Source organism: Mesoplodon mirus, assembly GCF_964341445.2.
Source record: "Mesoplodon mirus genome assembly, chromosome: 7".
Taxonomy (NCBI): domain Eukaryota; kingdom Metazoa; phylum Chordata; class Mammalia; order Artiodactyla; family Ziphiidae; genus Mesoplodon; species Mesoplodon mirus.
In genome coordinates, this window is record NC_138983.1 from 114,954,954 (window position 1) to 114,970,600 (window position 15,647).

At 36.3% G+C, this 15,647-nt stretch overlaps 1 protein-coding gene across 2 annotated transcripts in view; it reads right to left on the bottom strand.

Moving 5' to 3' along the window:
* The window catches only part of KBTBD3 (kelch repeat and BTB domain containing 3), a 48,238-nt gene that overhangs the window by 7,461 nt on the left and 25,130 nt on the right, over positions 1-15,647 (bottom strand). Inside the window, exon 2 of one of the 2 annotated variants that reach the window (XM_082626489.1) lies at positions 1,020-1,164. The exons of the other annotated variant lie outside the window; for it this stretch is intronic. The gene's annotated coding sequence lies outside the window, so the exon portion shown is untranslated. The remainder of the gene's footprint in view (positions 1-1,019; positions 1,165-15,647) is intronic. 2 annotated transcript variants of the gene reach the window in all.

Sequence of the window (15,647 nt, forward strand, 5' to 3'; positions counted from 1 at the left end):
GTTGGTCTAGCCATATTTTAAGCAGTCAGTGGCCATATGTAATATGATGGTTACTTTTATGTGTCAACTTGCTGGGCCACAGGGTACCCAGACACTTGGCTAAACATTATTTCTGGGTGTGTCTGTGAGGGTGTTTTTGGATGAGTTTAACATTTGAATCAGTAGACTGAGGAAAGCAGATTGTTTTCCTTAATGTGAGTGGGACTCACTGAATCCACTGAAGGCCTGAATAGAACAAAAGGCCCAGTAAGATAGAATTCTTTCTCTCTGCCACTGTCTTTGAGAAGGAATATCAGACTTCTGCCTTTGGACTAAAACTTGGATTGCAACTTTATTATTGGCTTTCCTGGACCAGTTTTCCGACTGCGGATCTTAGGACTGCTTAGCTTCCTTAATAACATAAGCCAACTCCACACAGTAAATCAATCTCCCTATCTATCTATCTATCTATCTTTCTATCTATCTATCTCTCCTTCCAATTGGCTCTGTTTCTCTGGAGAACCCTAATACATGTGGCTAATGGCTATTATATTGTACACCACAAACATAGAATATTTTCATTATCACAGAAAGTTACCGACTAGCTGATGTACTATATGAAGAATAATGTGCCTGTATAAGAGTGTATGTGCATGCACGCGCAGGGGCCATTAATAGGATGTAATTCACAGTAGTATTGGAAAAATAAGTTACCTGCAGTAATTTTGTGAGCAGTGTTCTGAGTAGCTGTAAGTAAATAGACATATTAAGAATGAGAGTGGGTGTCGTGGAGGGAAAAAAGGTAATGAGAGGCTTGGGAGCAGTTGTGAAGAAAAGTAAGGCAGAAAACAGTTGTATTAGAGTTCTTTAGAGAAACAGAACCAATGAACCAATAGGTTATATATTTGGCTATAAGCCTATTTGTTATATATATAACTACTGGTATATGTGTGATGTGTGTGTGGTGTGTGTGTATGTATGTATATGTGTGCATATATAAATATATTATATATGTATATACATATAAATAATTGGCTCACAAAATTATGGAGGTCCCAAGATATGTGGCTGGCAAGTCGGAGACTCAGAACAACCAACGATGTAGTTTCAGTCTGAATCCAAAGGCCTGAGAACCAGGACAGCTGATGGTATAAGTTCTAGTCTGAAAGCTGGCAGGCTGGAGACCTAGGAAGAGATGATTTTTCAGTTCAAGTCCAAAGGCAGGAAATAATAATGTTCCAGCTCCAGCACTCAGGTAGGTGAAGTTTCTTCTTACTCAGCTTTTTTGTTCTCTTCAGGTCTTCAATTGATTGGATAAGATCCACCCACATTAGAGTGGGCAATAATTTACTCAGTCTATCTACTCAAATGTTAATCTCATCCAGAAACAGCCTCACAGACACACCCAGAACAATGTTTGACCAAATGTCTGGGCACCCTGTGGCCTAGTCATCACAACAGTGCAAATCTTACTTAAGAATGTTAATAACATCTGATCTAGGACGAAAAAGAATATTCCAAGTTAGAGTGGGGTACAAAGATAATCATCACAACAGTGCAAATCTTTACTTAAGAATGTTGAGGGAATTCCCTGGTGCTCCAGTGGTTAGGACTCTGTACTTTCACTGCTGGGGCCTGGGTTTGATTCCTGGTAGGGGAACTAAGATCCTGCAAGATGTGTGGCACGGCCAAACAAAACAACAACAACAAAAAAGAATGCTGATAACATCTGACCTAGGATGAAAAAGAATATCCCAGTAATTCCTCACCTCACAAGGAATACTTCTTAAGTCACCTGTAAAACTGTTTATAAAATCACATGTTTTTCCTCCTTTTCTAATAACTATAAAATCATATATCTTCCCAGGGGTATGATGTAATATGAAACAGAAGAAGTAGTAGGGCTTTAGAAGAGGATAGACTTGAGTTCCAATGCTGGCTCAGCAATATACTTGTGATATATTTGAGGCAAGTAACTTCTGATGGATCTTTGATTCTCATTTTCTTCATTTGTAAAATAAGGATAAACTTTACTTATCTAGTTGCGTTGTTGAGAAGATTAAAAATAATAAATAATTTAGCATTTACTATGTGCTAAATAAATGAAAGTTAGTACTTATTTTCTATTAGAAAGTTAACATAAAAGCCAAAGAAATCATTTAAATGACATGAATCAAAATGTTTACATTTAAAAGGTGGTAGGGGGAGGGACAGCAGAAGCAGTTCTCTAATAATTCCTAGGGCTTAAGAGGAAAGCTGAACATAAGAGCTATCATTACAAAGTAGTTTTATATGGAGTATCAGGATCAATGAAAAGAAGAAAGACAACTGGTGGAGACTTGAGCCAGCCTCCTCTTTCTGACGCCATGATGATAGAAAGGAATACTTAAAGGGACTAGCCAGGGAGTATTTATACTACACAAAGGGTAGTATAACAGAGCAGGTAACCAGTGTGATATACACCAGATAGACATGAGTTAGTGCTGTGCAAAGGATCAAAGCATCTTCTCAACAACACAAAGAGGCCAGGGTGTTACTCCTGGTCTATTTCTCAAGTCTAGCAATGGGCTAGAGCATCAATAATCTGTAACAGCAATATAGGGTCTCTCCATTGCTTGCCTCAAAGAATCACAGAATTGGTTGAAAGACTCAGTCCTTATCACCTACACACCCATTGGAACTGCTCTGAATTCTCATCCATTTAAAGATATGTATTTAAATCCTTCTTTATTAGAGGAAGTTAGATGCTGAAGATGGAAAAATAAATTTATCTCCTATAAGCTTAGATTCTTCTAGGTTTTTAAAAGTTCCCTCAAAGTTTAGGATTATAGGTGTTGACAAGGATTTTTGATCCACATGGGACAATCTACAGCAGAAATTACTACCCTGACTTCCAAGCCATCTAATCAGGGAGAGATGAAGGAAACAATTTGGGTAGATACTGAATACTTGTTTCATAATACTTTCATTCTGTATGTGATTGATTATGTATATGTGTGTATACATAATTTTTTTTTCTACAACTTAATTTTAAAATACATTCTTATTGGACATTTAAGGGTATCTCTACTTTGCAATTCTTTAATGTGGTCATAATTACCACTGGAAACTACCAAAATTTAAGTATTATCATGTTGGTTTTCCCCCCCATAACTCTATTATTTTTCTATTTCTCATCTAGATGAATGGCCGCTACACTTCCCAAGCTAGACACTTGGAAGCCGTCTTTCACCAACCATATACATCCATTTTAAAACCACTTCTCTCCATCTCTACTGACATTCTTTTAGTTTAAGCTCTCATCATTCTCACTTGAATTGCCTCAACAGCCTCAACACTGATCTTTCTTCTATAAACTTTTATTTAAAACCTTCTGGGTTTCAAACCTGTGCATACATTTGGGAATATAAAGATAAATGAGGCACAGAATCCTTGCTCTTACAGGTTTATAGGCTAGTGTGGAAAGAAATAAGTAAACTGTATAAGGGTCATAATAGAGATATGAGCAGTGTTATGGAAGCATAGAGGAAGAACAACATTCAGACTTGCTTTCAGGGGTAGAAAGGATAAAACAGAGAGGGAAAGAGGATTGAGGAAGCCATCCTGATGAGTACAGTACTTGAGCTGTTTAAAAAAAAAAAAAGAAAAAAAAGGAAAATGGTTAACAAAGGGGAGAAAGACATTTCCAAGAGAAAAAATTAAGTTATAAATGCAAAGGCCTGGATAAGAGTTATTATGGTCCCTTTGGAGAAATACAAAGTTGAGAACAGGGGATAGGGTAAAAAAAGCTTAAGTAGTAAATAGGGAATGGCTCATGCAAAGTCTTACATACCATGCAAGGGGGCTTGGGTTTCATTCTATAGGTAATGAGGAATATTTAGAAAACTTTTAAGGAGTGGCATTATACCACTGGATTTACATTTTAGAAAGATCATTCTGCTAAGAATATAGCAGTGAGTAATAAAGATGTGGCTCCTATTCTCATGGAACTTACTATCTAATGGGACAGATATGCATGTTCACTGGCATTGGTAATGAGAATATCAATTTTAAAAAATCCAAACACTTTTTCTTAATGAAAAGAAAATTTAATTTTGTTAAGCCACTGAGATGTAGCTATTACAACAAATAGGATTATCTTAATTGATGAATATTAATTTTAATCCCAGCAACTCAATAAGCACATTTATTAATCTAAATATTTATCTGTTGATTCTCTAGTGTTTCTTGCACAAAAAATTACATAATTTGTAAATATTAAGGTTGCTTTTCTTTCCTATTTTTTACCAATATTATTTTTTTTTGTACTACAGTAGTAGCTAAGATTTCCTGTACAACGTTGAATAAAAGCAACATGGTTTGCAATACATTTAAGTATCACTGTATGTGTATATATAATTTATACCTAATTATTTATACCAAGTTATAGTACATATATAAATAATTTGGAACTTGGATTAAGTCAGTTACTGAGGCTTATAGTTCACAGATAAGAAGTGAAACCAATGATATATGTATATTGTAATTTTTATTTCTATAACTAGTAATATAAGTAAAATGGCTTTATCTGAAATTTTCAAGTATCAACTAATACATCAGCATTACACACAGGTATTCACTTTTGTAAAGTGGTTAAAAGTTAAAGCCCTCCATGTTTACTCTATGTAGAATGGTCAAGCAGAGAAGCTGAAACGTCCTATTTTGTCAATTTGGCTTGAGTGAATTTCTACATGGAGACTTTACTTAATCAACGATTATAAGCACAATCAAAGAGAAAGGGCACTGCAAAATATATGAAAGGGAAAGAGGGATCTGATCCACAAGATAACTAAAGCCATTGAAATTAATAAAAATCAATCAAGGAAAATAAGTAGAATTAGTAAAGAAGAGGGCCAAGGATGGAACACCAAGGATAACTAATATTAAGGGACAGACAATTTAAGTTGAAGAATTATTTATGCAGCATCTGCTACATACCAGGTGATGGTCTACACAAACTGAAAATATAATGGAAAATACAATCTGTAGTAGGTACAGATGAAAAAGTTCTACAGCTGAGAAAAAACTCAAAAAGAACAGGAAGAGAAATGCAAGAAAATTAGGAAAGATGGTGGAAGTCAAAGGAAGAGAATTTCTAGAATGAAGCAGTTCCCATATTATCAAAAGCTAAGAGAGATTAGGTAAGGTAAGGACTGAAGTCCCTGATGATTTGAGGGTGGGGTGGGGAGAGGCCAGATTACAGTGGTTTTAAGAGGGAATAATGAACAAATTTTGTATAATTTTTTCTTTTAAGTTCAGTGAGGTTGGGACTAGAGGAGCAATTCTAAGAAATATTGTTTTGCTTTAGATGGGAGAAATTTGAGCATGTTAATACACTGGCAAAAAAGGGGAGATATGGAGGGAAATTTTTGATAATGATTACAACAATCTAAATTAAGCACTTACATCCCTATCAAAGCGAATCATTTTGGACCTTTAAAGCAACAAATCAGAGAACAATACTATATGGCACAACTTTCATTTCTGTTAACAGGTAAACACTGATAAGCAAATGAATGGTTAGAGACTCAATTTTCATAGTTTATTTGTGATATAACAAACCTGAAAATATTAGAATTTATAATAAGTAATTTATACAGCTATTTCATTCAATGTTCATAATCCTTTAAGATTAGTATTAATAATGACTTTTTCAAAATGGGAAATTGAGGCTGAGATTAAACAATAAGGTGTAAGACACAAAACTAACAGAAACATGCTTGTTTCACTCAAAATCCATGCTCTTTTCAATACTATTCTGACTCTGGATTTTAATATCAAATGAAAGCTCAGAAAGTAATTTTAATGCTCAAAAGATCCAACCATAAATGTACTGGTCAAAACTTACCATGACAATTTAAGATCATTCTGAATAAGAAAGACATATATGACAAAAATAAGAGCTAACATTTATAGAGCCAGTACCCTGCATCAGGTACTGGGCCATGGGTCTCACATAGCATTTAATTTAATTCTTATAAATATTACTCCTATAAAAAAATGAGACCTCTGCTTTAGTAAAGTAGAGTAGACATACCTTTCCCTGTTTCTCCTGCTAAGCACAACTAAAAACCCTGGACATATATAAAAATATATATCACAAACATACAGAGCCTGTGAGAAGTGGAGAGAAACAAGCAGGGTGGCTAGTGAACTTGAGACCCAAGGAACAAGACAGTGATGAGTTCCTTGGGTTTTATTTTTGCCTAATATATCATAGATAGTGAAGAAGCTGACAACACTGAACACCAATGGGCACACACATAAAGAGATCCAAGAAAAACATGATCTCTTTAGGCAAAGGACCAGGAAAAAGAGCAACCTAGCAAGACAGAAGTTTTGAAAAACACCACAAAAAAACGGGCTCTATCCCACCAACGTCAGCAAAAGTGTAATGGAGAGCCAAGAATTCCACCCTTGCCAGACTGTAATGAGGTGCCTCAGCTCTCCTCCTGCCATTCCCCCAAAGGAATGGTGTCAGTGAAGGCTGAGTGGGGAGTCAGGACATTAATCATTTCTGGGTGGTAACAAGTGGCCACCAACAACCCCCCCCCCCAATCAATCAGCTGGAGTAGAGTCAGAGGCCAAGTAAAGAATCAGGACTTCCACTACCGATTAGCAGCAACAAGGCCATCCCCAATGATGTCAATGGAGACCACGCGAGGAGCAATAACAAGGTGCCTCTTGTTATCAGAGGATAATCTGAGGCTGAGATTGGTATCAGAGGATGCAGAGAGGGGAGCCTAAACTTCTAATTCTGTCCAGCAGTAGAAAGGAGCCCTTCCTCTCCTGGGTATCAACAGAGGTATAGTGGAAAGTCTGGACTTCCATCTCAACCTGGCAGCAATAAGGTGGTAAGCTAAACCGAGAAGAGCAGTGTCAAAAAACCCCCACTAAAATCCAAGATTTAAATAAGATCTAGAGTCTTACACAATACTCAATAGAGCCAAGAACCAGGAATATATCAAATTAAATAAGAAAAAAAAATCAACAGACAACAGTGAGATGACACTGATGTCAGAATTATGTGCCAAGAATTTTAAGGCAGCCATCATAGAAAAACCTCAGTGAGCAATTATAAAGTATATATTATATACATGCACATATATATATATATATTATATACAGTTGTCCCTTGGTAACCACAGGGGATTGGTTCCAGGACACTCCTCCCCATCCAATACCAAACTCCTCAGATGCTTAACTCCCTTATATTAAATGGCTGGCATAGTACGCTCAGTCTTCTGAATGTGCAGATGTGGAACCTACAGATATGGAGGGCTGAATGTATACATGTACATATGTAAATGATATAATCCTAGAACAACCTCTAAAGCGTCTATACAAAGAGATACACGCAGAATCATAGCAGAATGAAAACAGAAAATGGAATCCTAAAAAAGGTTCAAGTAACCCAAAGGAGGCAGAAAAAAGAAAAAAGAGAAATTAAAAACAGAACAGAGAACAACCAACCAAAAAGCAAACTTAAGTACTAACATATTCAATATCTGTACTAAATGTAAATGGTACACACACACACACACACACACACACACACACACATAAACACGTATCAATTAAAAGACAGAGATCAGCAGAATAGATTTAAAAAAAAAATAACCCCAACTTTATACTTCTTAAAAGTAACTCACTTCAAATAGAATGATGTAAGTAGGTTGGAAGTCAAAAGATAGAGAAATATATACTATATAAACATGAATTAAAAGAAAACAGGTGTGGCTATATTAATATCAGGTAAAGTAGACACCAACAAGGAAAAGTATCAGGGACACAGAGATATATCACATAATGTCAATCCCACAAGAAGACATAGCAAACCTAAATGTGTACATATCAAACAAAAGAGGTGCAGTAATGGGAAGCAAAAACTGATAGACCTGAAAAGAAAAACAGACAAATGCATTTATTATAGCTATAATGCTAGAGAACTGAATGTCCTTCTCTCTAAAATTAATAGAACAAGAACACAATAAATCAGCAATGATACACAAGAACTCAATAACACCAGCAACCAACAGCGTCTAATCAACAGAATACACATGAGTTTCAAGTGCCTATGAAACATAGAGCAAAAGTGACCATATCCTGACCTACCCTTAAATGATTTAAAAGAATTGAAGGCACACAGATTATGTTATGTGGCCACAATGAAATGAGACTAGAAATCAATTAAGAGAAAGGTTAACACTAAAATCTGAGGGGGCAGAGTCAAGATGGCAAAATAGGAGGACACAGAGTTCACATCTCCTTACAACTAGGGCACCTACCAGGCACTTGTGAGGGGCCACAGACACTGGAGGGGATGGGAAGAACCCCCAAGAAACCAGGTAGGATGTGGCGTGGGGGAGAAGAAATGGAGGCGGGATGGGATGGATGCCCCTGAGGGGCAGCTGGGGGAGGGGAGGGGTTACCACACCTAGAGTGGCCCACCCACAGTGAGGGGAGCAACGGGGATGCAGAGAGACCCTTGGGAGATTGGAGGATCAGAAAGGAACAAAGCCAGTGTTTCCCCTGCCCACCTGGGCCATACAGAGCCTGCTGAGGTCTTGAGACTGATCCTCTGCACTCCAAGGCCACCACTGGCTGCGCTAAGCCCAAACCCTGCCCCTGCACTCTAATCCACACTCTGAGGCCCCCTCCAGCCATGTTGTCCTTTCCGGCTGTGCAGGTCCTGAGCCTAGGGCCTGCCCCCGCCCTAAACCCCACCACCACCTAAGGTCTGCAGCCCAAGCCAAGGCTTTTTCCAGTCCCTTTTTCTTTTATTCATTTTTTTCTTTCTTTTTTTTTTTTTAAACATTGTGGTTCTGTTTTACCTTGTGGTGGTATCATTTATATCTTTATTTTTTCTATTAAGTCTTTTATTTTTCTAATTTTATTTTATCTTTTACTCTTTGTGATTGTTCTGCTCCTTTTGGTTTGTTCCCTGCCTCTTTTTTTTTTTTTTTTGCAGTTTTGGTTCTGTTTTGTCTTGTTGCTGTTGTTTCATTTATATTTCTAGCTTTTCCAATATATTTTTTATTTTTCTACTTTCACTTTATTTTTTATTCCTCGATATCATGCTCCTTTTTTTTTTACTTCTTTTTTTTTTTTTGCCATGCAACATGGCTTGCAGAATCTTGTTTCCCTAGCTGGAGGTCAGGCCTGAGCTGCTGAGGTGGGGGTAACAAGTCCAAACCGCTGGACTAACAGAGAACCTCAGACACCAGGAAATATTAATCAGAGTGAGGTCTCCCGGAGATCCTCATCTCGGCACCAAGACCTCACTCTACCCAACTGCCTGCAAACTCCAGTGCTGGACACCTCAGGCCAAACAACCAGTAAGACAGGAACAAAGCCTCACCCATTAAAAAAAATGAGTTGACAAAAAAATATGTTACAGATGAAGGACCAAAGTAAAAACCTACAACACCAAATAAATGAAGAGAAAATAGGCAACCTACCTGAAAAGGAATTCAGAGTAATGATACTAATAAAGATGACACAAAATCTCAGAAATAGAATGAAGGCATGGATTGAGAAAATACAAGAAATGTTTAAAAAAGACCTAGAAGGGGCTTCCCTGGTGGCGCAGTGGTTGAGAGCCCGCCTGCCAATGCAGGGGACACGGGTTCGTGCCCCGGTCCGGGAAGATCCCACATGCCGCGGAGCAGCTGGGCCCGTGAGCCATGGCCGTTGAGCCTGCGCGTCCAGAGCCTGTGCTCCGCAACAGGAGAGGCCACAACAGCGCGAGGCCCACATACTGAAAAAAAAAAAAAAGACCTAGAAGAACTAAAGAACATAAAACTGTGATGAACAACAAAATAACTGAAGAAAAAAATACACTAGAAGGAATCAAGAGCAGAATAACTGAGAAAGAAGAACAAATAATGAGCTGGAAGATAGAATGGTGGAAATAACTGCTGAGGAGCAGAATATAGAAAAAAGTATGAAAAGAATTGAGGACAGTGTCAGAGACCTCTGGGACAACATTAAACACACAACATTTGAATTATAGGGGTTCCAGAAGAAAAAAAGAAAGAGAAAGTCTGAGAAAATATGTGAAGAGATTATAGTTGAAAACTTCCCTAACATGGGAAAGGAAATAGCCACCAAAGTGCAGAAACTTCAGAGAGTCCCATACAAGATAAACGCTAGAAACCACCAAGACACATATTAATCAAACTAACAAAAATTAAACACAAAGAAAAAATATTAAAAGCAAGGGAAAAACAACAAATAACATACAAGGGAATCCCCATAAAGTTATCAGCTGTTTTTTCAGCAGAAACTCTGCAGGCCAAAAGGGAGGGCCAGGATATATTTAAAGTAATAAAAGAGCAAAACATACAACAAAGATTACTCTAACCATCAAGGATCTCATTCGGATTTGATGGAGAAATCAAAAGCTTTAGGGATAAGCAAAAGCTAAGAGAACTCAGCACCAACCAAATCAGCTTTAAAACAAATGCTAAAAGAACTTCTCTAGGCAGGAAACACAAGAGAAGAAGAAGAAAAGGACCTACAAAAACAAACCCAAAACAATAAAGAGAAAGGTAATAGGAACATATATATCTATAATTACCTTGAATGAAAATGGATTAAATGCTCCAACCAAAAGACACAGACTGGCTGAATGGATACAAAAATAAGACCTGTATATATGCTGTCTATAAGAGACCCACTTCAGACCTAGGGACACATACAGATGGAAAGTGAGGGGATGGAAAAAAGGTATTCCATGAAAATGGAAATCAAAAGAAAGCTAAAGGAGTAATACTCATATAGACAAAATAGGCTTAAAAATAAAGAATGTTCCAAGAGAAAAGAAAGGACACTATGTAATGATCAAGGGATCAATCCAAGAAGAAGACAAAACAATTATAAATGTTTATGCACACAACATAGGAGCACCTCAATACATAAGGCAAATACTAAAAGCCAAAAAAGGGGAAATTGACAGTAACGCAATAACAGTGGGAGACCTCAACACTCCACTTACACCAATGGACAGATCATCCAGAGAGAAAATAAGGAAACACAAGCTTTAAATGACACAATAGACCAGATAGATTTAATTGATACTTATAGGACATTCCAGGTGAAAGCAACAGAATACACTTTCTTCTCAAGTGCACACTGAACATATTTCAGGATAGATCACATCTTGGGTCACAAATCAAGCTTTGGAAAATTTAAGAAAATTGAAATCATATCAAGCATCTTTTCTGATAACAATACTATGAGATTAGAAATCAATTATAGGAAAACAACTGTAAAAAACACAAACTCATGGAGGCTAAACACTGCACTGCTAAATAACCAAGAGATCACTGAAGAAATCAAAGAAGAAATTTAAAAATACCTAGAAACAAATGATATTGAAAGCACGATGACCCAAAACCTAGGGGATGCAGCAAAAGCAGTTCTAAGAGGGAAGTTTATAGCAATTCAATCTCACCTCAAAAAACAAGAAAAATCTCAAATAAACAATCTAACCTTACACGTAAAGCAACTAGAGAAAGAAGAAAGAAAACCCAAAGTTAGCAGAAGGAAAGAAATCATAAAGATGAGAGCAGAAATGAAATAGAAATGAAAAAAACAACAGCAAAGATAAATAAAACTAAAAGTTAGTGCTTTGAGAACATAAACAAAATTGATAAACCATCAAGAAAAAAAGAGAGAGGACTCAAATCAATAAAATTGAAAAAGGAGAAGTTACAACTGACACCACAGAAATACAAAGGATGATATGAGACTACTATAAGCAACTATATGCCAATAAAATGGACACTCTGGAAGAAATGGACAAATTCTTGGAAAAGTACAACTTTCCAGGACTGAACCAGGAAGAAATAGAAAATATGACCAGACCAACCACAAGTAATGAAATTGAAACTGTAATTAAAAATCTTCTAACAAACAAAAGTCCAGGTCCAGATGGCTTCACAGGTGAATTCTACCAAATATTTAGAGAACAGCTAACACCAATCCTTCTCAAACTCTTCCAAAAGAATGCAGAGTGAGGAACACTCTCAAACTCGTTCTACAAGGCCATCATCACCCTAACACCAAAACCACAGATATCACACACACAAAAATTACAGGCCAATATCACTGATAAACATAGATGCAAAGATCCTGAACAAATAAATACTAGCAAACAGAATTCAACAGCACATTAAAAGGAACATACACCAGGATCAAGTGGGATTTATCCCAGGGATGCAAGGACTCTTGAATATATGCAAATCAATCAATGTGATACACCATATTAACAAATTGAAGAATAAAAACCATATGATCATTTTGATAGATGCAGAAGAAGCTTTTGACAAAATTCAACACCCATTTATGATTAAAAGTCTCCAGAAAGTGGGCATAGAGGGAACCTACCTCAACATAATAAAAGCCAAATATGACAAACCCACAGTCAACATCATTCTCAATGGTGAAAAACTGAAAGCATTTCTTCTAAGATCAGGAACAAGACAAGGTTGCCCACTTTTGCCACACTTATTCAACATAGTTTTGGAAGTCCTAGCCATGGCAATCAGAGAAAAAAAAAGAAATAAAAGAAATCAAAATCAGGAAAGAAGTAAAACTGTCACTGTTTGCAGATGATATGATACTATACATAGGAAATCCTAAAGATGCCACCAGAAAACTACTAGAACTCATCAATGAATTTGATAAAGTTGCAGGATACAAAATTAATGTACAGAAATCTCTTGCATTCCTATATAATAACAACAAAAGATCAGAAAGAGAGATTAAGAAACAATCCCCTTTACCACTGCAACAAAAATAATAAAATACCTAGGAATAAACCTACCTAAAGAGACAAAATACCTGCACTCAAAAAACTATAAAACACTGATGAAAGCAATCAAAGATGACAAAAACAGATGGAGAGATATACCATGTTCTTGAATTGGAAGAATCAATATTGTGAAAATGACTGTACTACCCAAAGCAATCTACAGATTCAATGCAATCTCTATCAATTACCAACGGCATTTTTCACAGAATTAGAGCAAAAAATTTTACGATTTGTATGGAAACATAAAAGACTCCAAATAGCCAAAGCAATCTCGAGAAAGAAAAGTGGAGCTGGAGGACTTCAGACTATACTAAAAGCTACAGTAATCAAGACAGTATGGCACTGGCACAAAAACAGAAATATACATCAAAGGTACAGGATAGAAATCCCAGAGATGAACCCATGCACCTATGGTCACCTAATCTATGACAAAGGAGGCAAGAATATACAATGGAGAAAGACAATCTGTTCAATAAGTGGTGCTGGAGAAACTGTACAGCTACATGTAAAAGAATGAAATTAGAACACTCCCTAACACCATACATAAAAATAAACTCAAAATGTATTAAAGACTTAAAGGTAAGACCAGACACTATAAAACTCTTAAGAGGAAAACATAGGAAAAACACTCTTTGACCTAAATCACAGCAAGATCTTTTCTGACCCACCTCCTGGAGTAATGAAAATAATAACAAAATAAACAAATGGGACCTAATGGAACTTAAAATCTTTTGCACAGTAAAGGAAACCATCAACAAAATGAAAAGACAACCTTCAGAATGTCAGAAAGTATTTGCAAAGGAAGCAACGGACAAAGGATCAATCTCCAAAATATACAAACAGCTCAATAACAGAAAAACAAACAATCCAATCAATAAATGAGAGGAAGACCTAAATAGACATTTCTCCAAAGAAGACATACAGATGGCCAACAAACACCTGAAAAGCTGCTCCGCATCACTAATTATTAGAGAAATGCAGAACAAAACTACAATGAAGTATCACCTCAGACCAGCCAGAATGGCCATCATCAAAAAATCTACAAACAATAAATGCTGGAGAGGATATGGGGAAAAGGAAACCCTTTTGCACTGCTGGTGGGAATGAAAATTGATACAGCCACTGTGGAGAACAGTATGGAGGTTCCTCAGAAAAATAAAAATAGAACTACCATATGACCCAGCAATCCCACTACTGGGCATATACCCTGAGAAAGCCATAATTCAAAAAATACATGTACCTCAATGGTCGCTGCAGCTGTATTTACAATAGCCAGAATGTGGAAACAACCTAAATGTTAATCGACAGATGAATGGATAAAGAAGATGTGGTATATATATATATATATAAAATGGAATATTACTCAGCCATAGAAAGGAACGAAATTGGGCCATTTATAGAGATGTGGATGGACCCAGAGCCTGTCATACAGAGTGAAGTAAGTCAGAGTAAAACAAATATCATATATTAACGCATATATATGGAATCTAGAGAAATGGTACACACAAACCTATTTGCAAGGCAGGAATAGAGATGCAGACGTAGAGAATGGAAATGTGGACAGGGGAGAAGGGGAGGGTGGGATGAACTGGGAGATTAGGTGTGACATAAAAACACTACGATGTGAAAAACAGATAGCTGGTGGGGACCTGCTGCATAGCACAGGGAGCTCAGCCTAGTGCTCTGTGATGACCTAGACAGGTGGGACTGGGGGAGGGGAAGGGGGTCCAAGAGGAAGGGGATATATTTATACACACAGCTGATTCACTTTATTGTACAGCAGAAACTAACACAACATTGTAAAGCAATTATACTCCAACCAAAAGAAAATTTAAATAAATAAAAATTAAAATCTCCACGCACCTGGAAATGAAGTAACACATTTGTTAACAATTCATCAGGCAAAGAGAAAGTCTCAAGGGAAAGTTTTAAAAAATGCATTGAATTGAATGAAAACGAAAACACAACATACTTAAATGTGTGGGAGGTAGCTAAAACAATGCTGAGAGAAAACTATCTCAGGAAATGATTACATTATGAAAGTATAAAGGTCTCAAATCAATCACCTAAGCTCCCGCCTCAAGAAAACTAGAAAAAGAAGAGCAAAATAAACTCAATGTAGGTAAGAGAGAGAAAATGATACATAGCAAATTATCTATGAAATTAAAATTTTAAAAATGCAGAGAAAATAATGAAACAAAGAGCTTATTCTTTGAAAAGTTCAATAAAGTAGATGAACCTCTAGCAAGACTGACAAAGAAAGAATAAAAGAGAGAAAACACAAATTATTAATATCAGGAGTGAAACGAGAATTAATACAGACCTTGAAAACATCGAAAGGATAAAGGAATACTATAAACAACTCTATACATAACAATTAGATAGTTCAGATGAAATAGACTAATTCCTCAAAAAACACATCACCACAACTCACTCAAGATGAAATATAAAATTTGAATAGTCATGTTACTATTAAATAAATTAAATTTACCAAATGTTTAAAGTATGAATACCAAATCTATACAATTTCATCCACAATATAAAACAGGAGGGAATACTTCCCAACTAATTTTATTAAGTGAGTTTTACTGTAGCATCCCAAAGACACTACTACAAAAATAAAAAAGACAAATATGATGTAAAAATTATTTTAAAATTTATCAAAAATAGTTCAGCAATAAATAAAAGAAATTATATACTACAACCATATCCAGGTATGTAAGAGTAGTTCAATATTCAAATATCAATATAATCCACCATTGAAGGATGCTATGAAAGAAAAAATCAAATGATCATATAAACACAGTAA